Source organism: Pleurodeles waltl, chromosome 3_1, assembly GCF_031143425.1.
Source record: "Pleurodeles waltl isolate 20211129_DDA chromosome 3_1, aPleWal1.hap1.20221129, whole genome shotgun sequence".
Lineage (NCBI taxonomy): Eukaryota > Metazoa > Chordata > Amphibia > Caudata > Salamandridae > Pleurodeles > Pleurodeles waltl.
In genome coordinates, this window is record NC_090440.1 from 1,633,942,310 (window position 1) to 1,633,964,830 (window position 22,521).

The 22,521-nt window shown below is 45.1% G+C and overlaps 1 long non-coding RNA gene across 1 annotated transcript in view; it reads left to right on the top strand.

Moving 5' to 3' along the window:
* The window catches only part of LOC138283394 (uncharacterized), a 67,453-nt gene that overhangs the window by 14,901 nt on the left and 30,031 nt on the right, over window positions 1-22,521 (top strand). The window contains exon 2 of the long non-coding RNA XR_011201233.1: window positions 19,165-19,233. This is a non-coding gene — a long non-coding RNA (uncharacterized lncRNA). The remainder of the gene's footprint in view (window positions 1-19,164; window positions 19,234-22,521) is intronic.

Consider the following 22,521-nt stretch of genomic DNA (forward strand, 5'->3'; position numbering starts at 1 on the left):
ACCCAGGACAGGCTTTGTTTCTGACCACATAGTGCACAAAGGCACTGTTGGACTTTTTCCCTTATGCAGGGTCATCCCCAGTCTTTTTGCCTCCTTCCTCCTAGTTTTTCTGACCTCTCGCTGTTGGTTCTAGGACTCTGAGCACTTTATCACTGCTGACCAGTGCTACAGTGCAGGTGCTCTCCCATCTAAAGTTGGTACGATTGGCTTATACCTAATTGGCATATTTAATTTACCTATAAGTCCCTTGTACAGTGGTATCTCTATACCCAGGGCCTGTAAATTAAATACTACTAGTGGGCCTGCAGCGCTGCTTGCGCCACCCACTGAAGTAGACTTTCAAACCTGTCTCAGGCCTGCTAGTGCAGGGCCTGTGTGCGCAGTTGTCTGCCACAGGGTCCTGGCATCTAAATTTACTTGCCAGGCCCAGAACTCCCCTTTTACTACATGTAAGTCACCCTTAAGGTACGCCCTATGGGCAGGGTACCATGTATGTAGAAGGCAGGACATGTGCCAGGTTGCGTGGCCTGTCCTGGTAGTGACAAACGACCTAGCATGGTGTCTCACTGCTGTTAGTGCTGCCTTCTCATAGGATTGCATTAGAAATGCCCTGCCTTATGTGTAAGGGGTATTGTCTGATTTATGAGGGGTAGCATAGGCGTGTTTGGTATGGTTGTGATAATAAATGCTGCTTACTGGTGCAGGTGTATTTTTTATTACTATCACAGAAATGCCACTTCTAGAAAGTGCACATATATCTGTGCTTATGACTCTGGTGTTTTGCAGCTTGACTCCAATCCACGTCTGGGCAGAGTGACAGCTGGGGCTTTGTGCATAGGGTGGAGGGGTCACAGAAGTGCATCTGCATACTGAATAGCCTTCCTGGGCTGAGAGAAGGGAGAGGCGGGCACACCTACATTTGTAAAGGCTTTGCCCTGGCCTCACACAATAAGATCGTTAACCCCCCCCACTGATGTTTGGAGCCTGTGCTGAAAGGAGAGAGGGGGCACTCCCAGAACCAATTGTAACTGGCTGGAACCTCCTTTCCCTACCATTGCAAAACACTGTAAGGACTGAGTATAAGTACAGGGGAATTTTTCCCACAATTTGGAGACTCTTAATCATCTTTGAATTGGACACAGAAATGCTGGAAGAACTGACCAGGATCCGCCATGGCCTACTGCTGCTGGGCTGACCTGTGACCTGCTTGGTCACTGCAGAGGACTTTCCACTTGCTGCACATTCCTTGAGCTGGCCTGTTGTTGGGCCCTCCACCTGTGGGTCTTTTCTGGTAAACTTGGCTCCCCAGGGGCAGGGTGCTTTGGCCCCTGACCCCCGCATTTTTACCCTGAAGCACAAGGGGTGCTTCACCTGGTTGGAAAACTAAGTGCTTTGGAAAGCGCTCCTTAGGGGATTTCCTTAACGCTGGAACAGGCTTTCCCCTTGCTAGGGCTTCGTGCTGCTGACCGCATATTTATCTTTTAATTTTGTCAAAAGGAAATCACTGCCACAGCCGGGCCCCGTGAATCACTGCAGCATGTTGGACCGTACTGTGTTTAGCCCAAGGGCACTTCAGGAGGAAGAGAGGAGCCGGAGCGCTCCTCTCAGTGCCCCCGGGGACCCCACGAGTCGAGCAGTGTCCCCGGGGTCCACGCCGGCTCCCCTGTTGCCAAGGGGATCACTGCCACGACCCGGGAAGGCACAGGATCGGCTCCAGGGAGGAGCCCAGCACGTGAAGAAGAGGCGGGGCCTCTCCCTACTTTTGACAGGCAGCCGCACAGGGGACGAGGGCGGCTACCTCTAACCTGGCAGGACTCGGGGAAGGAGCGGGGAGCGCCCCCCATCCCCGGTCTTTGCAGTAGGAGCAGGACGCTCCATTTTTTTGTTATCAACAGCGGGCCATTTCGAGATCGGGAAGGGAGACCTCAACGGAGGCCCCCTTCTCCTCGCTGCTGACTATTGTTGGGGCTTGCCTGGACCCCCACCCCGAGGATAGGGCGTGGGGAGGCCGAGGCAGGCCCCCATCTAAATTGCGGGTCCCCGGAGGGGCCCGTTTTCAGCAAGGAGCGGTGCCTACCACCCCTCTCCCCTCAGGAGCACCGTGTGACCCCCATGGTGATCGCAGAAGCGCCGGGGGCCCCCTCATGCTCTCTTAGGCACTGGAGGTGCCTGTTTCATCTTACCCAGGTACTGATTAAGGATCCATATATATAATCTAAAGTTCTTTCTAAAGACTTGAATTTATATATATTGCCTACCTGTTTTATGATGTTTTTGTGTGCATATGCAAATGTTCCTTTTATGGACATGCTTGCTAATATGTTTTTCTAACTTGCCATATGTTTTCTAATGTTCCTACTATGGGCATTTTATGATATTTTTATGAAAAGTGCTTTGGTGTAATAACGTGTTTTCCTGACTACTGCTTATCTTGCAGAATACTGAGTAACCTGTGTGTTAGGTGTGACTACTGCTAGTTTGCAGAGTAACTATTGTGCAATGTTCTGACAACTGCTAAGGTAGCAGGATAGTACTGATATGTGATGCTTGGTCTAATAATTGCGTTGTGTAAAATACAGTATATTATCATATGTTCTGGTGTTGTGTTTCCTTTGTGGTGGAGATATTGCGTCACGTGTGTTGTGCAAAAACTTTACACATTGCCTCCGGGATATTCCTGACTGCTCGTGCCAAGCTACCAAGGGGGTGAGCAGGGGTTTTCTTGGACGTGTAACTCCCTTGCCCTGACTAGAGTGGGTAGGTTCTGCCTGGCTGAGGTGCATACCCTAGCCAACCAGAAACCCCATTTCTAACAGGCGCTCACCCCATGTGGTCAGAAACTCGTCTGGAAGTGGCAGGCTGGCACAGACCGGTCAGCCTTGCACTAGCAGTTGGGCTAACATATAAGGGGCATCTCTAAGATCCCCTCTGTGTGCATTTTTCAATAAATCCCACACTGGCATCAGCGTGGGTTTATTGTGCTGAGAAGTTTGATACCAAACTTCCCAGTATTCAGTGTAGCCATTATGGTGCTGTGGAGTTCATAATGACAGACTCCCAGACCATATACTCTGTATGGCTACCCTGCACTTACAATGTCTAAGAATTGTCTTAGACACTGTAGGGGCATAGTGCTCATGCAGCTATGCCCCTACCTGCGGTATAGTGCACTCTGCCTTAGGGCTGTAAGGACTGCTAGAGGGGTGACTTACCTATGCCACAGGCAGTTGTTTGTGGGCATGGCACTCTGAGGGGAGTGCCATGTCGACTTTGTCTTTTCTCCCCACCACCACACAGAAGCTGCAAAGCAGTGTGCATGCACTGAGTGAGGGGTCCCTGAGGGTGGCATAATGCATGCTGCAGCCCTTAGGGACCTTCCCTGGCCACAGGGCCCTTGGTACCAGGGGTACCTTTTACAAGGGACTTAACTGTGTGCCAGGGCTGTGCCAATTGTGGATAAAGGTACAGTTTTAGGAGGAGAACACGGGTGCTGGGGCCTGGTTAGCAGGGTCCCAGCACACTTCCAAAGCATCAACATTAGGCAAAAAGTGGGGGGTGACCATGCCAACAGTGACATTTTCCTACATACTGTCTTCCCTATTGTCTCTGGCCACAGGCAGGTCCATCTCGCTGCTGCACTAACCATTCTTCCTGGGTCCGTTCCATGTGGAATGCACATTTTCCAGGGCACCCCTGGTGGTGGTTGTGCTGGCTCTTGCTTCCCCCTTATGCCCCAGACAATCGAATACTGGGGGACTTTGTCCATAACCGGATGGCTGCCATCACTGGACACTAGGTAAAGTTGGCTGCCATCTTCGGGTTCTTGTGCAACCACTGAACACTCAATCTGCAGAAAACTGTAACTAAAGTGACACTGAGACATTTTTAGATTTGGCACTTATAGGGACCTCACCCTTTTTTCCTAAGTGTGATGTAACACTGGGCTGAGAAAAGGAAACTGGCCACCTACAGTAGCTCTGCTTTAGGAAAGTGTGTGTGTGAGATACATGTATAGCTTATGCTGAAACATAAAGTGGACATGGAAGGAGTATTGTGATTAAGCACATATTATCTGACTATTGAGGAGCAATAGTCAGTTGAAGTGCAAGGTGTGATGATATTAACCCTGATTACAACTCATTGGTTGTACATCCTTGCTGCTTCATTTCCATACCTCCTCAAGTTAAAGGAGAGTCCAATAACAAATCAAAAAGTGGTTTGGTTTATATGTTTTGTTTTCTTTTTACAGGTCTGCTTCCCTGCAGTACCCTTTCTAATTTCCCTTCTTCTTCTCTAGCCACTTTGATACTCTGTGGAATACCAACCAGAGTTAGAGCTGCTGGAAAGTAGACTTCAGGAAGGTACTGCTCCAGATGATCACCTAGTTGTGACACCTATCTTACCACCATATTGAATACTGAGAAGTTGTATCCTATCACCACAATAGGTAGCCCGAAGTTCTATTCCATCACCATGTAATTTAGCATACAGTTCTGGCTATTCCATACTTAGAATACCTTATGGCAGTATCACATCTCAATACTAGGTACCCAAAAGGTACCCAAAATGTCTATCACCCTATTCAGTCACCATTCAGTATACATAGTGGGACTACCCCTTCTTCACTGGAACATATCAAGGCATTTTCTCATCATTGTATAAAGTGTTCCACAGTCCTTTGCCATCACCCTCTACAGGACATTTTGCCACCTTGCTAGTGTGCAGCAGAGCTTGGAAGTGCTAGACAACGTTACCTTAATATTTCATCCTTGATAGCCTATGTTTGTGCAAAACCCCTATTCCCCTCCATGAATTGATTTAAGAAGTTCCACAACCACTGCACTATCAATGTTTGTACATGCTGTAAAGTGGCAGAGTGTTGTAAAGTAGCATGGTTGCACATGACTAAAAACATGATTGTGGTGCATGACCACAAATTGTTTGATTTTACAACTTTTTTTTTGTGACTGCAGGGTTCACAAATAGACAAATCAACATCAGCTGGAAATGGAACGAGAGAACACAAAGTGAGAGGTCATGTCACAAAGTCAGTTTTTGCTGCATTGGCAACCAAAGGCATATTATCACTGCCAAAGCTGCTAGAAAAGCTTGCCCAGATGATCAGTATCATTTGTAAGGAAAGAAAACTTCACTTATCCTGTAGCATCTTCCACTTTCATCCACAGTAAGGAAATGAAGATCAGCTCATCTGGCCCATTACAGACAATATTTTGATGAAGACCTAACTGAGCTGAAGAGTTTGCAAAAAATATGTGTGCACCTTTCCAGCAAACATGCAAGCAGCACCCTCCCCCAGTCCAAGGATATTTTGGGATATACCTGCAAAGGTAATCACCATCTCTACATAGCTGTTGGAAATGGTCATTTCTGCAGGGTCACCCACAAACTTTTTGCTTTTTACCCTCCCTCCACATTGTGCTGACTCTTTTTGTTAGCCTTAGGACACTGAGCACTTTACCACTCCTAGCCAGTGCTAAAGTGCATGTGCTTCTCCCCTAAACATGGTAACACTGTTGTATACACAATTGGCATATTTAATTGACTTTGTAAAGTAAAGTGATATACCACATACCCAGGACCTGTACATGGCATGATACTAGTAGGTCTGCAGCACTGATTTTGCCACGCACTTAAGTGGCCATTAAACCTGCCTCAGGCCTTCCATTGCAGAGTCGCTTTGTGCAGGTTCACTGCCACTTCAACTTGGCATTTAAAACATCATGCTAAGCCTTAAACTCCCATTTTATAATATATGTCACCCCTAAGGTATACCCTAGGTAGCCCATAGGGTAGGATGATATGTATGTAAAAGGTAGGACACGTACTTGTAAGTTTTACAGGTCCTGGTAGTGAAAAACTCCAAATGTTGTTCTTCACTACTGAGAGGCCTACTTCTCTCATAGGTCAGCATTTGGGTATTCTTTAACATACTATTAAGCTGGTCAGAAGGGAGTAGCTGGTCAGAAAGGAGTAGCTTGGTCATGTTCCATATCATTGGAATGGTAATGATAAAATCTCTTTACTGTTAAAGTTGGATTTAACATTACTATTTTAGAAATTCCACTTTTAGAAAGTGGGCATTTCTCTGCTCCTACTGCTCTGTGTGCCTTACATCCTGTCTTCAATACACGTCTGGGGTAGGTGACAGCTACACTTTGTGCATTCCCTCTAAAGAGCCACAAACACTGTAATGTTAGGTGTATCTGGGCACTCATCTACATTCCAATGGGCCATCCTGGGCAGGAAGAGTGGAGGGGAGATGACACTTACAAATTAATAGGAAAGTGCCTGTCCCCACACAAAGGTGCGGATCTCCCCTCCCCCCCAAACAACCAAACACACACAAACACTGATAGTTCATAGCCAGGGCTGGGATGAAAGGAGAACCTATGCACTTCAAAGAGTTGCTTTGAAGTCACACCCATTTCAAATGCACATTTGGGTGTAAATACTGGGTCTCTGACTCTACCACATCAGTACACTCCTGGACTTGAGAAGAACTCTGCTGGAGTAAAGACTGCTGTGCTGAAAGGATTGCCCCTTTGCTTGGACTAACTGTTTTGAGGAACTGCATCTCTACTTTGCTGAGCTGCCCTACTGTCTGCTGATCTCTGACCTGCTGAGGACAAGGACTGGACCCATCTTACTTGATGCCATAGTGACTACAAGGGCTTGCCTCTTATTTTCTAAGTCTCAGGAACACATAAAGACTTCTTGCAACTCTGCTGGTGCTGCTGGATTCTACCTTCTGTGCGTCCTACCAGGTGACCCCTGCAGTCCTGGGCCTCAGAAGTGGGTTCTGCAGCTGTTTTCTGCAAAAATTGGCACATTGTCATCAGAACAGGGGCATCACCCTTTAACGCCGATGCAGAGCCTATTCAATGATAGCAGATCCACAGACCTTGTGGCCCGACAATGCTATGTGCGGCTCAATAACGACACATTGCCAATATCTTGGCGGAGCCCAATGACGGTGCAGTGACCCAACTGCTTGGAAAAGACGCATCATGCCCTCGGAGTTGACGCTTTGCTCCATTGAAAGTACTTTTTCTGCAGACCCTGCGTGGGTTCTGTGGACGGTCTACTCTCCATCGAGGTTGGCCTGAACTTTGGATTTGCACTGGTCCCTCGCAACCTCAAGTAACCTTGTGACCACTAGTGACTTCTAAGCACTAATTTTAGTTTATTCTTTAAAAATTCATATCTCGATTTCTACTGATTTGATTTTTGTCGTTGTAGTCTTGTTTTACTGAGATACATATTCTCTATGTTTCTTTAACCTGTGTGGAGTCTTTTTGTGGTGTTTTCATTGTTTTCTCTGTGTGTTGCACAAATACTTTACACTTTGCCTGTTAAGTTAAGCCTACCTGCTCTATGCCAAGTTACCAGAGAGTGAACACAGGTTAATTTAAAGTGTTTATCTAACTTACCCTGACCAGGATCGTGGTCCCTAATTGTACAGGGTGCATACCTCCGCCAACCAGTGACCCAATTACTAACAATAGCCCTGTGCCATTGAATGTCAGGAAACAAGTGAAGGAAAGTGCCACTCTTGGCATGGTTACCCTCCCCCCCCACTATTTGCCTAGTGTTGATGCCAACTTTGATTGAAAGGATGCTGGGATCCTTCTAACCAGACCCCAGCACCAGTGTTCTTTCCCTAAACTGTACCTTTGTTCCCACAATTGGCACAGCCCCGGCACACAGTTAAGTCTCTTGTAAAAGGTACTCCTGGTACCAAGGGCCCTGTGGCCAGGGAAGGTCTCTAAGGGCTGCAGCATGTATTATGCCACCCTGGGGACCCTTCACTTAGCACATGCACACTGCCTCACAGCTTGTGTGTGCTGGTGGGGAGAAAATGACTAAGTCGACATGGCACTCTCCTCAGGGTGACATGCCCACCTCACACTGCCTGTGGCATAGGTAACTCACCCCTTTAGCAGGCCTTACAGCCCTAAGACAGGGTGCACTATACCACAGGTGAGGGCATACTTGCATGAGCAATATGTCCCTACAGTGTCTAAGCCAAATCTTAGACATTGTAAGTGCAAGGTAGCCATATAGAGTATATGGTCTGGGAGTCTGTCAATTACGAACTCCACAGTTCCATAATGGCTACACTGAAATCTGGGAAGTTTGGTATCAAACTTCTCAGCACAATAAAGCGACACTGATGCCAGTGAGGGATTTATTGAAAAATACACACATAGGGCATCTTAGGGATGCCCCCTGGATACCAGTCTGACTCCTAGTGCTAGGCTGACCAGTTTCTGCCAGCCTGCCACAACCAGGCGAGTCTGGGGCCACATGGGGTGAGTGCCTTTGTCGCTCTGTGGCCAGGAACAAAGCCTGCAGTGGGTGGAGGTGCTTCTCACCTCCCCCTGCAGGAACTGTAACACCTGGTGGTGAGCCTCAAACGATCCTGCCTGTTGTTACAGCACCCCAGGACATCTCAGCTAGTGGAGATGCCCGCCCCTCTGGACACAGCCCCCACTTTTGCTGGCAAGTCCGGAGGAGATAATGAGAAAACAAGGAGGAGTCACCTACCAGTCAGGACAGCTCCTAAGGTGCCCTGAGGTAAGGTGACCCCTGCCTTTAGAAATCCTCCATCTTGGTTTTGGAGGGTTCCCCCAATAGGAATAGGGATGTGCCCCCTCCCCTCTGGGAGGAGGCACAAGGAGGGTAGCCACCCTCAAGGACAGTAGTCATTGGCTACTGCCCCCCTGACCTAAACACACCCCTAAATTTAGTATTTAGGGGCGACCCTGAACCCAGGAAGTCAGATTCCTGCAACTTACCACAACAAGAAGTACTGCTGACCTGAAAGCCCCGCAGAGACGACGGAGATGACAACTGACTTGGCCCCAACCCTACCGGCCTGTCTCCAGACTCAAAGAACCTGCACAGCGACGCATCCAGCGGGACCAGCGACCTCGGAGGACTCAGAGGACTGCCCTGCACCTAAAGGACCAAGAACCTCCCAAGAACAGCGGCACTGTTCAGAAACTGCAACAACTTTGCAACTTTGAAACAACTTTTAAAGAGACTCACACTTTCTGCCAGAAGCGTGAGTCTTCACACTCTGCACCCAACGCCCCCGGCTCGAGTCCAGGACAACCAACACCACAGAGAGGACTCCCAGGCGACTCAAACGACGTGGACATCCTGAGTCGACCTCCCTGCACCCCCACGACGACGCTTGCCTGGAGGATCCAGAGGCTCCCCCTGACCGCAACTGCCTGGTAACAGAGGAACCCGACGCGTGGACCAAGCACTGCACCCACAGCCCCCAGGACCGAGAGGAACCAGCTACCAGCGCAAGAGTGACCTCATCCTAGCCCAGACAGTGGCTGGCCTGAGAAGCCCCCCTGTGCCCTATCTGCATCGCCTAAGTGACCCCCGGGTCCCTCCATTGCTTTCTACAGCAAACCCAACTCCTACCTTGCACACTGCACCCGGCCGCCCCTGTGCCGCTGAGGGTGTGTTTTGGGTGCTAGTGTGTGTCTCCGCCCCCCAGTGTTCTACAAAACCCCCCTGGTCTGCTCCCCGAGGACGCAGGTACTTACCTGCTAGCAGACTAGATCCGGGGGCACCCCTGTTCTTCATAGTCGCCTATGTGTTTTGGGCCCGCTTTTGACCTCTGCACCTGACCGGCTCTGTGTTGCTGGTGTGGTGGCTTTGGGGTTGCCTTGAACCCCCAACGGTGGGTTGCCTATGCCCAGGAAACCGACTGTGTAAGTGCTTTACTTACCTGCAAAAATTAACCAAACTCACATCCCCCAGGAACTGTTTATTTTTGCACTGTCTACTTTTAAAATAGCTTATTGCCATTTTAACCAAAGCTGTATGTACTACTGTTCTAAATCAAAGTTCTATACTTACCTGTGTAAAGTACCTTGCATTTTATGTACTTAACTCAAATCTTGTATCTTGTGGTTTTAAAATAAATTAAGAAAATATATTTTTTATATAAAACCTATTGGCCTGGAGTTAAGTCTTTGAGTGTGTGTTCCTATTTTATTGCCTGTGTGTGTACAACAAATGCTTAACACTACCCTCCGATAAGCCTACTGCTCGACCACACTACCACAAAATAGAGCATTAGTATTTTCTAATTTTGCCACTATCAACCTCTAAGGGGAACCCTTGGACTCTGTGCACACTATCTCTCACTTTGAGATAGGATATACAGAGCCAACTTCCTACAGAGTCCAAATTCAGACATACAGATAGTATGCCAGCATATAATTGAATGGAAGATAGATAGATAGATAGATAGATAGATAGACAGACAGACAGACAGCAACCCAACATCTGATATATTTATAATATGGAAACCTCAGATTCATAACAATATGAATGCCTCTAATACATGGCTAGTGCTGAGGTGTTGGATGTATAATAATCATATCTTACATGTTGTTTCATACACCATTTTTGAAGAGCCTATTTGCTGTAAATAACAGGTGTTCCTATTACCCATTTTGCCGGTAGTAACTTGATTGACCTAGGAAGGATGGGAGACTGATGCGGCTTTGCTGGATTTAAATTTGTCACCTGCAGGTCACAACAGATGTCTGGGATGAGTATTAACTCACTAAGCTATTTTATTCCATATATATGCATACTATGCAGACATAAATTGAAGCATGAATAACACATTTATCAGATAACTGGTACGTATTAGAGACCTGTATATTGTTTATAGGCCAGAGGCTGTGAACTCCTTGCATATATCAGAAACCTGAGGAATACACTGGGCATATAAACTGTAAAAAGTGTATTTACTAGAGACTTATTCAGTTGCATAAATCTGCAACATGCATACCGTTCATGCACGAGAAAACCTCAATGCACTCTGTGCACACCTGACTGTGTATGTAGCCTGTGTAGACATATTGTGCAGAATGATGGAGTTATAGCTTGATACTCATCCAAAGACAGAAAGTCTGTCACTTCTATGCCCAGAGCGCCCTTGGGCTCTGGGCATAGAAGTGACAGACTTTCTGTCTTTGGATGAGTGAGTGCTAAATGACCAAACATTTAGCAGACTGCAGGGGAGATTCTCAAACATTTTGTGTTGGGTTAATGTTACAAAAGTGATACTAACCAGCACAAAATGTTTTTTGCCTGATTCACTTTTCAGTGCAAAACTTGTTCTGTGCTGGAAAGTCCCCATATGTAACGCAAAGCAGCAGAAAATGCTGCTTTGCATTACATTGGGTCAAAGAGCAGTTACATTGGTGGTACATGGGCGTTCCCATGCAACCGTCCATACTTTTTTATGCTAAACCTCATCTAACAACATTAGTAGACAGGGTTTAGCACGAAAAATGAATGCAGCTGAAAAGCAGGCGTTAAAAGGAGAAATGTTTTCATTTCTCCTTTCTTTTCCGACTTTGCATGACTTACAAAGTTGGAAAAGGTTTCCACTTGTCTAGCCATAGTACTTTCTACAGGAAGGTTACCCTCCTGCACAGAACCTACGGTAGACCCAGGAATGCACCCTAGCACTATGGCGCTAAGGTGTGTGCCTGTCGCACTGCAGCTCAAATCAGAGCCGGCGCTAGGGAGAGGGGAGGAGAGATCCTTTTCTCTGTGAATATGACACTCTCCTGCTTTCTCCCTGTCATGCAACGCAGTGCAGCATTTTTGGCTGCTGCGCTACATTCCATGACACCTTTGAGAATCTGGGTCTAACTTTATGCCATTTTGGAAATCTCAAGTGTTAGTATTTGAGTGAGGAAAGGTGAGAATTGTAATAATTCTGTAAGTTCCACTGGGGTGAATGAGAATTTAAGAGGGAGCTAGTAGTGCATCTCAAAAGTGAGGTCCTGTACATAAACCAACGTTGTGATGGGGGTCAAGAGGAGACCAGTTTACAGGAACCAAAAGGTTTAGAGTGGGAGAAGAAGGAAGGCATTGTGATTTGAACAGTACCATGCACAACTCTTATTTTCAAATGTTCTATTGTCTATTTGCATATATTAACAACTTAAGTTACTGGAAGAAAAAGTGACTCTTTCAGAAACAAACAGCATGCTGGTCAAGCTGAGAATCAAGCAACCCAAAGCCACCTAAACTCACCTTTGTCTTTAAGATGCATTACATTCATATTTGACAAATGTGCAAAATGTAACAATTTGCATGCATTTACCTAAAAATCTGTGGGGTTGAAAAATATCCAAATATGTAAATACAATAGAAAATAATTGATGTTAGGAACAATATCCACATATTTATGAGCACTGTCCTCTGGAGAATAATACCACAATTTAACTATACCATAGAAAATGAAATGCTTAGCATTATGTCCCTGCATGTTGAAGTCCCTATACCTATGACCCCAGTCAAGGTTGCTAATTAAGCCTTTGTGTACTACTTTTATGTTATTTTTTATTATGGGGGGCAGGCCCCCCAAAATCTATGCTCTTGGCTACGGCCCTGCTACTTTGTGTATGACAAACTGGAATTAGGTCCTCCACCTGCACTGTAGGCTTGAACAAATAGTTTAATGCGTGTTATCTTCACTTTTATATGGAACCACAGAAATATCGGCAAGGTTGGGCAGGTGCCAATTTGCATTAACATTGTTGGTAATCAGAAGGTTGAATTTCCCTGTATGGAAAAAAAAATCTTAATTGTAAATAAGAACACAAAGAAAAATGTCTGTGTGAGGGGGACAGTGTTTTTTACACTAAATATGACAATTCCAGCTTGATTTCTTTAAGATCTACCCCGCATCGTTAATGAAGGTTTATGTGTGCTAGAGTTTTAACTCACAGAAGACTGCAGCAAGTTATATTTAGATTGGTAAAAATAAATCAGCTCGGGGCCTGCAAAAAGGAAGAGATACAAACAAAGCTTGATGGAGGGGGTGACCAATACACATATCAAGGACAAATGAGGCAGTATACATTGTTATTCTAATATTTATCTCCCTGCCTTCCTGACACTGATTTGACCATGGAGTAACGACGGTGTTTATAATCTGTGACCAAGTAGGTGATGAATTTCAAGACCCGGTAATTACATAAAACAACAAATCAAATATATTTTATTGTCCACTAGATTTTATTGGTCACATCTAGTTTAAAAATATATTGCGCCACATTTTCCTCTTGTAGAGTATTCTATACCGAATCGCTTCCAAACGGATTTCTGCCAGTAAAGTAGAAAACGAAAAAGCCCAGGAAAAAGCAACAGAAAGTCCATGAAGACACCTCACTTGAGACTTGTAATGAAGACAGTATGTAACATCCTTCGACAGAACGTGAAGACCATATTGCCAAAAATGAGAGGATTGAATGTGACAGGAATGCAAATTGATGTTTGTGTTTTTCCTCAGGCACTCGCTGTTCGCATGGATGTGTTCCCGGGGATTGGTTGATGCGATGCGCTCTTCCACGCAGCCAGGAGGACCCGCGTCTGTCAGCTCCGCCGATGTCAGGCAGTGTGACACAGTCTGTGTGAATCACTGGAGCCTCTCTAGGCCTGACCCGGCGACCGTTGTTTCCCCACACGACAGCGCCACCAGAAACACACGAATGCAGAGCGGAGGAACATGTGCAGTGACTCACAATGGCGCTCCACAGGGCAGAGCACGAAGGCGTGAAATGAGCTTGGGGAGGGGATGCAGGGAAAATGGAAGGCGGATGGAAACAGGCTGGTGAAGGGCGAGCGTGTGTGACGTAGGCCAAGAAATACACTGAACAGCGCAATAACATTATCCTTGCATGACCTGACCCTGGAGGGAGCGTTAGAGTTTTGTACCGTAGACAAAAAACAGCCTAATTTGGAGACATGAACCCAGAAGGAAATTCATTAATCTAATTTAAAAGTTAAAAAAGAGAAAAATAAAATGTCGAAATAAGCAAATATAGAGAGAGCAAGACAAACACATAAACATATCTATCGACAGGAAGACTCCGAAAGAACAATCAACCTTTGTACAATCCCAAACGCACTTTACTGATTTCTGACATATTAAAAAGCGTTTGTAATAGATCTATAGTTAGTACATTTGCTATGTAAACATTTTGTACATGTACGCATTTCTGCACATTAGGAATACATGTTTTTTATTAAAAAATCCGTAGTCCTTAGCTTTTGGTTATTGTTTTAAACCTTCATATTTAGATTTAGGACCAGTGTTATTTCTCCTAATTGCAACATTTGATATAAGTTGCAGGGAGATTGAGGCAAACAAATTTGATTTGTCCTTTATTCCATTCTCATTTCGAAATAATAAAATATACTAATTCACTGAAAATAAGGGTAACAGGCAGAGATCAAATGCAAAAGACAAAATTTTGAAAAGTGCCTGAATATGTATGAATGTCAAAAGAAACACAAAAAGACAGTTCAGGCTGAACTGTTCCCGTGGGGAACAGGGTCAAAAGTGATTTGCATATGGCTGGGTCCAAACTGGGGTGGCATGGTGAGCAAAAGAACGATGGGATAAGGCCAGATCTGTGAAAAGTTTCAGCACTCCATCCATCATCCTTTTGGGTTGCTATGTACGAATGTTGTCAGTTATGAATCACCATATGCACTACACATTGTGCTGGGGCCGCAGCTAGACCACTCCAATCTGAGACTTACACCCAAGGTATACAAGCACTGAAAATCTCTGGATTTTACCACTCTCATAACATGAGCAACAGATCCAAGCTGGACCAAGTCAAGTCAAGGAGGAAATGCAAAACAAGGCTAATTATGCACTCCCACACAGTGCAGGCAGTTCAAGGGGAAGTCAGAATGAGGCCACATAGGACCACAAAAGTCAAGCCTAATGTGACGATGGGACGTGACCAAGCACCACAAGTTGGCGGGTGAATTTTAACCTTGCTCCATCTGGGACAATGAATGAGTCCTTTATAAACAATCTAACAGACAACTCAACTCAGGTAAGTCCACCTCTAAATTAATAGACTGGGAGGCCATGAAGGTGGTAATAAGGGAGTCCTTACATAATGACTTGTCACAGCTTGAAGCATCTCTAAGAGTGCTACAGACTGCAGCTAGGCGGGACCCTGCGAAAAGAACTGCTCTGACCACGGCACTCACCAAATACACACAGCTGGTAGAGCAACTATGCTGCTTAGATTGTTGTGCTTACAAAGTCAGAATGCATACTGAAGGGAAAAAAAGAGTGCACTTGTTAGCATGGCTTCTGTGCAGCGCCTTTTTAGAGTTAGGGTCTCTCCTACTGAAGTCGTCTTAAACCAAGCAGATATCCATGAAGAATTCATAGTGCATTATCGAGCTTTATATGACCCTTCATCTATAGACAGGCAGGCTGCTATTGTCCGATTCCTAGCTTCGACTGAACTCCCAACAATCAATCCATTGGTGAAGGAAGACCTTAATGTACCTCTCACTGTACAAGAAATTTGAGGTGTCATTAGGTGCGCAGCCAGTCTCAAAACACCAGGGATAGACAGGCTATCTATGGAGTTCTATAAGGCATATGAAAGACATTTAGCACCCAAATTGCTGGAGCTATATCAGGCAGTACTCGAGGAAGGCTGTCTCCCACCGTCTCTTCGAGAATCCTTATTTATTTCAATCCTAAAGCCAGGGAAGGATGCCCAGGAGCTTGCCTTCTACAGCCCACTATCAATACTGGGCTCGGACTTTAAGATTCTGGGTTAGTTCTTGCAAGGCGCTTACTCGGACTAATGACACGCCTGATCAATCCTGATGAAAATAGGTTTATACCCGGCAGGTCCACTACTTTAAACATCCGTCTCCTTTTGAGGGTGATGGAGCTATCTCAGGTCCAGTGGCCGTATGCGTGTGCCTGGTGTTGGAGCTGGAGAAAGCGTTTGATAGTGTCAGCTGGGATTATTTGTTCTCGACATTAACAGCTTTTGGCATTACGGGGTATATGCAAGCCATGATATGCCTTTTCTACGTGGAACCAATGACACGGCTACAGATTGGCCAGTGTGCATCGCCCCCCTTTAAGGTGAGCAGAGGGACGTGTCAGGGATGCCCATTATCCCCACTATTATTTGCTTTAGCCAGTGAGCCATTAGCACAGTGGCTGAGACAACAGGGCCGTGAGTGGGGCATCATGATGGAAGGGGAACTCGACACAGTTTTGCTTTACGAGGACAATGTGCTGCTCTACATCTGGGATATGCCGGGGGCATTGCGCAAATACAATCCATCTTACAGGAATTTAGGATGGTGTCTGGCCTGCATGTGAGCTGGGCTAAGTCATGTTCATACTCTTCGAGCCCAGATTGCCCCTCACACCTGTTTGTGGTGGATGGACGACCGCTCCGCTGGGAACCTCATACTTGCTGTTATCTCAGAATTAATAATTACCATGCCACTGAGGACCTGATAGATGGGAATCTTACAAGAACTATCATTGTGCACCAAATCTTGATTATTATTATTCAGCTGTGCAGTTGCAGTGGCCTCTGGCTAGCAGGGAGCCAACTGTCTGAGCTTGGGTACCCCACAGAGATACAAGTGAGCAGTGTGATTCTCCAGTTAGTTCTTCTGCATGCACGATTCCCATGAAAGGCTGAAAGATTATTGCAAATTGTGCATGACTGCTTTCTCCGCATCTTATGTCCCATCCTACCTTCCTCCTCCCAGAGATTCCAATACATACTCTATCCTCTTTTAATACTCTAAACTCTATCCTATCTCCTGGGGGAGACAGGACTGACTATTTGGAGGGATTCGGGGGTGGATATGCTAGGTGCACTCTTCCAAGCGAAAGTGCAGATGTCATTTGAGCAATTGCACAAGGAATACGAGCTACCAGGAGGACATTTCTTGGCTCATGGCCATAACTGGTGGAACTCGAAAGGCTGTGGGGTATCATAGACTCGGAACCTGCCCAACACCCTCTTATTCATACACTGCACCTTGTGGGAGGAGACTTGTCACCTGGCTCACCCAAACTCTTGCACACACAACACGAGATCCGCTGATTGTGCTTCTCAGGGAGTGGGAAGGGGACATAAGCAGGGAATTAACTATCAAAGAACGGGAGGCTGCACTCTTATAGCCTAGGAAAGTCTCCTGGAATGCAAAGTTTCAATATATTCAGTTTACTATCCTACATAGAGCTTATCTCACATCTGCCACTTTATCCCGCATGTTTGGCTCCTAATCGACTTGTGCATGCTGTCAGCACGCAGGAGCAGACATGATTCATATTTCTGGAAGTGCGCTGAGTCCAAGACACTCTGGCCTACAGTGACCACTGCGCTTGAGTTTGTCACTGGCCGGACTGGGATGTGCACAAGGGAAGGAGCGCTAATGGGAATGTTCCCACCCCCAAAGATGGTGGAGGCCACGACTCGCTTCATAGATCCAGCACTGCTGATAGTACGTAGACTAATTGCCATGCATTGGAAGGCCTCATCCTTGCCCGGCCTTGCTCACTGGAGGATGGGGATGAGTGGAGGCAGTATCTTTGCGTCACAAGGAAGCGGGCTGCCTACGCAAATACTCAATAGCGGCAAACTGGGAGGTGCTACTCCTGGTGCTCCAAACGTACTGGGACAGAACAGGCAGCTGACCTGAGCTGCTCAGCTAGCATGATACGCTTAGCAATCAGGCTGTGTTCATCTTAGACTCGAAGTGGCCTTTCCTTGGAAGAAGGGCACATTGCATTAATGTTTCATTTATACTGATAAATTGCATCACAAGACAGTTTATTCTTAGTTGTTATGTGTTATCACTAACACTGAATGAACCTCATACTGCTGAGCTTGCAACGTACCTTGCTATGTTCCCATGTTATCTCTCATTGGCTATGAATATTCATGCTGTAACAGATGATACGACTGTGTTCTCCTCACTGCCTATAATGCTAATGAAATTAGTTTAAAAAAAAGTCAAGTCTAATGTGGAGAGCAAAAGGGTACACACAGAACCACTGATGAAGCCTGGTTCTACAGAGAATTCCTTTTTTATGTGTAACTTTCATTTAAAACCGTAATCGCGAACAAACTGATTGAAAACTGGATATTCATTGCTACGAGTAACAGCACAGGGAAGGAAAAGTTGTCCCCACTTTTGTGATGTCATTTGAGGAAGTGCTTGTTTCCCCTGTATTCCTCTCACTTTGCACAGGTCAGCCGAGACATGACCAAGGTTGCGAAATGGCAGCTGGAGGCCCCACCCGCATTCTACTACCTGTCCTGGGTCTCAAATGGCCCAACCAGTTCTTCTACCTGTGGCAACCGCCTAATTTCCCTGTCAACAAAAGTTTTTTCCCAGTGTTTCTACATCATAAAAGAATCACAAACTTCTCTGCCAGGGCTCACAGAAAGCCGGTCAGTTTCGCACTGGCTCTCTGTTCTCATGTGGAGTAGAGATCAAATGTTCAGGTGCGGTCAGGGAGGGAAGGCACAGAAGGTGATAGGAATTTTTGGCAGGAGAGCAGGTTTTTTAAAATGTATTTTTTTTTTGGGGGGGGGGGCAGTAATGGTGAGGGTCATGTGGAAGGGTGACTGGATGCCAGATATTCTTTTGTTGGGGACAGGGAGGAGATGGCCAGAGGGAGGGCGGTGATAGTGCAGGACACCAGGTGCAACAAAGGGCAGATGGCTGCAGTACATTAGGCCATGTTGTATATGGCTCCTGCATGACTACTCTACCCCTGAATAGCTGTTGAAATAGCCTTGCAATTGGGCAAATAATTTTGGTGGCTATGCATAACAGAAAATTGTAGAACAATAACTGAATAACAGGGATGTTGTTCGTCTCGAGGCTCTGAATGACATCAGAGATGTCTTCAATTTTGCTCTAGTTGTCTATTTGAATAATATTCACTGTTACCTGGGTGTAATTAACCATCTATCATATAGTCTTTAGAGTTTGTATAATATGATAATGATTTACCATGAGGCAAATGTTAGGCCTTTTTGTATGCCCATATGCCTTTGTGGGTACTATACCTTTACATGGTTCTAACTATTCTGCAGTTCTTTTCTGCTGTTTCATTTTTTTCAGTACGATTTACATTTTTGTTCTCAGCTATGTTTTTGAAAGACTATGATTTCCATAGCAAAGTCTTTGTAGAAGTGTCTCTTTGTTGTTTCATATTTTGTGCTGTGGATTAGAATGTGAATTTCTTCCTCTATTCATCTTCTGTTTCTGTTCCAGGAAGTCCTGTGGGTGTCACATCCTGGAGCAAGAAATCTTGGCAGCTTACAGCCCCCATGGGTTCTTCAGGTGAGAGGTGCTTGCAGGGGGCAGGATTATTATAGGGCCGTTTGTGGTGCAGGAAGGGTATAGAGTGGGCTGAGCACTGTTGGGGGTGGCGTAAAAGGAATGTGGAGTCTGGGGCGTAGCTTTGTCAGTGTGATTCAGGGAGTATGAATCTCAAATTTCCCAACTAAAAAAGCAGTGGGCCACAGGATAAATGGATGAGATGACGAAGGTTCAGGACTGACTGTACCAGTCAGGAGCTGGGTCAATACTGAGTTGCATTAGATGAGCCTCCGGGGCTGGTTTAGAGCTTGGTGGACAGGGTACTCTGTTGCATCTGAAGACCAAATTAAATAAGGGCCGTTGGTAATATACCATTCGACTATCCCTCCTCTTTAGAATCAATGGTCAGATGGCTTTTTACTGTCCCTCATCACCAGGCATACCCTGGTGGTGAGGGAGAGTAAAGAAGAAAACAATGCCCCCATACAAACTGTCGTATAATGATTCCATACTATAGGTGAAAACTCCCATGGTGTAGAGGGTCATTAGTATTTGTTTCCAGAAACAAACTCCCATTTCAAGAGTATGCTTCTGAAAAATAAAAAAACTTTTCAAAAATTTGACAGACTGCCATCATATTTGATGGAGCCGTCCATCAATCTTTTCTTATATTCACAGCAACCACCATGACGGACATCCTTGCCAATGTATAGAGATGTCCATCAGGATGGCTCACAGTTCTAAATTTAGAAGGAGAAGTAAAAGCAGGGTCGTAGATGTAAAATCCTCTACTACACTGTTTAGATTTACACCATCCGCCAAACACGAAATCAGGTCCTCTGTCTAATGTCTCACAGTGGTTGAAAAACGATGGGCTGGTAGGCTACTCCAAGTGATTGCCATTGGCTAGACTATTTGTAAGCATTCACCCCATCACTTTGAGTGTTTGATCGCAAGTAGTATGCAGGGGCCCTGAGATTGGCACAACCTTTCAAACATACTACTGCCAGTGTTTGTGAATTCCATAAAAGTAGTACATTTGCACCCATTCAAGGAGTATTTCTGTGGGTGCAGATTTACTACTTTACTGGTAAACCAGCCACTATGTTCAAACCAAACAAGCTAAAACCTCTTAGTGAAATTGGAATGAGGATTAAGACCAGCACAGACATAGCAGACCTGATTCGGGGACTCTAGACCCAACTATCAAGCCACAAATGCATTTATTTGGGGGTGTCACACCCCAAACACCCATCCTGAAGCTACACCCCCGTGTGGAGTGTACCTCAGACCAGGTCGGGTTGCCCAACTACCTTTGCAGGCGCATTAAGCAGGAGACATGGGAATTTGCAGTGGGAGGGTCACAGACAAGGGGTTGAGGGGAAGCAGCCAAGTTGCATCAGTCCACCAGTTGCTCTGAGCAGTCTCGTGCAGCACCAGGAATGTTTTTTTACTTTGGCACAGGGTTAATGAAACGTTTTATCTTATTTACCATTTCAAACTGTACACAGAAAATTGTCAGTCAGGCGACTTGGCAACGTTACACAACCATTGTCTGTGCCAGATTATTTGTAGTTGACATGGATGCACATTTGTTTAAAATGGACATTAACAAATGTTGTACAGATGTTTATCCGTTCTCTGTTAAAGAGCAGGTTGTGTTGATCTTTTTGTTTGCATGCATGGTTGTGTGTGTTATCTGTACAGATGTTTATTGTTTGTACATACAGATATGCAGCTTTATAATGTTAGCTGTATGGTTATTTAGTCTGTGTTCGACTGTTGATCATGTGCGTGTGTGGTTCATACAATTGTGCATGCATTTTGGAATATATTATTTTGGGTGCATCTTAAAATGGTTAGCAGTATGCTCACATAAGATTCCAAATGTCGTATGGATAGTCATGTGGTCTGTGTTAATTGAGTATGGATGATGTATTCAATAGATGTGAACATATGCATCATATACTGAACGTCACACTTATTTTTACTTGGCCTGTGCAGAAAAATGAATGGGATGTTAGATTCTGCATTGAACATATTTAAGAGCAAATCATCATCATAACTGCCTTAACTTCAAAAATTACTATGGCAATAAAAACATTAAGCAAAAAAATATATTCCCTGCTCCATAAAAAGTCATTTACATAGAAGGACAAAATATAGATCCTAGCATTACTAGTCTCAAAGACAGCAAAGACTCCCAAGAAGAAATTCTAGAGAAGACAATTCCATTACAAAACCAGAGCTCTCAGTAAGTGAAATAACAGGAGAAACAAAAACAAACAGAACAGGGGACAGGGTCACATAGTGTTCAAACCCTATGTGCATCTACTGGCCATTGGCCGACACCTGTGAGGGTTTGCAAGGCCACTCTGGGGCTTTGCTTTTTAATAAAATGATGGAGTGGCCTTGCCCATCCTAACATTAGGCCTCACCCTCACCCCTGAAACCAGCTCATCCATGGCATCGTTAGGGAATCGTTAGGCAGTGCAAGAAATCTGACGCATCGGGCCGATGCGTCAGTTTCTTGTGAATAAGGCCCCTAGTTTTTGTATTCAGTCGCTGCATGTTCCTAAAAGCTGGGGCGATGGTGACTTAAGCACAGCAAACTGTTCCTTCATGACAATTGTAAGTAAAAAAACAGGCACTTTTTTCCAGGGCACTTATTTCCTATTTCCTGATTTCCTGAAAAACAAACATTTTGCTATATTTTGTCTACTTTCTCGGTCCCCTCTAGGGCAATCCACAAACCCTTGTCTGGTGACCGACAGATGAGGAACTCAGCAAGTGCGACCTGGGTACCACTTCTATCAAAACGTACATTATATGTAAACAAGCTCCACTTACTCAGAAGACAAGACCACACCTGCTACTGTGTGTATATTGTTGATGTGAAAAAATGACATTATTATCTGTCATTGGTACCTCAAATAAATACTGAGAAAATTGCAAGCAATCAATACAATAACTACAGAGGACTGCTAAAAAATAAACAGAGCACAAGTGCATAGTTACCAAAGTTTTATTACAAAATGTACACTGATGTTGGTCCCGCTTTAGTCTTGTTAGAATGATCTAATGTGTTTACTACTTATTGGTTCATAACAAGACAAATAATAGCAAATAAACAACAAACAACAGAGCACTCTACAACATACACTTTGCAACAAGGTTATGTTGAAAGAACACAAACAAGGTTCTGCAAAGAAGATAGACGTACATTTATACTTACCGTTTTAACCCAAGAACAGAAAAAAAACCTACCACTACACAATATTTATTCTTGAAATTTAAATAACTCTGCGT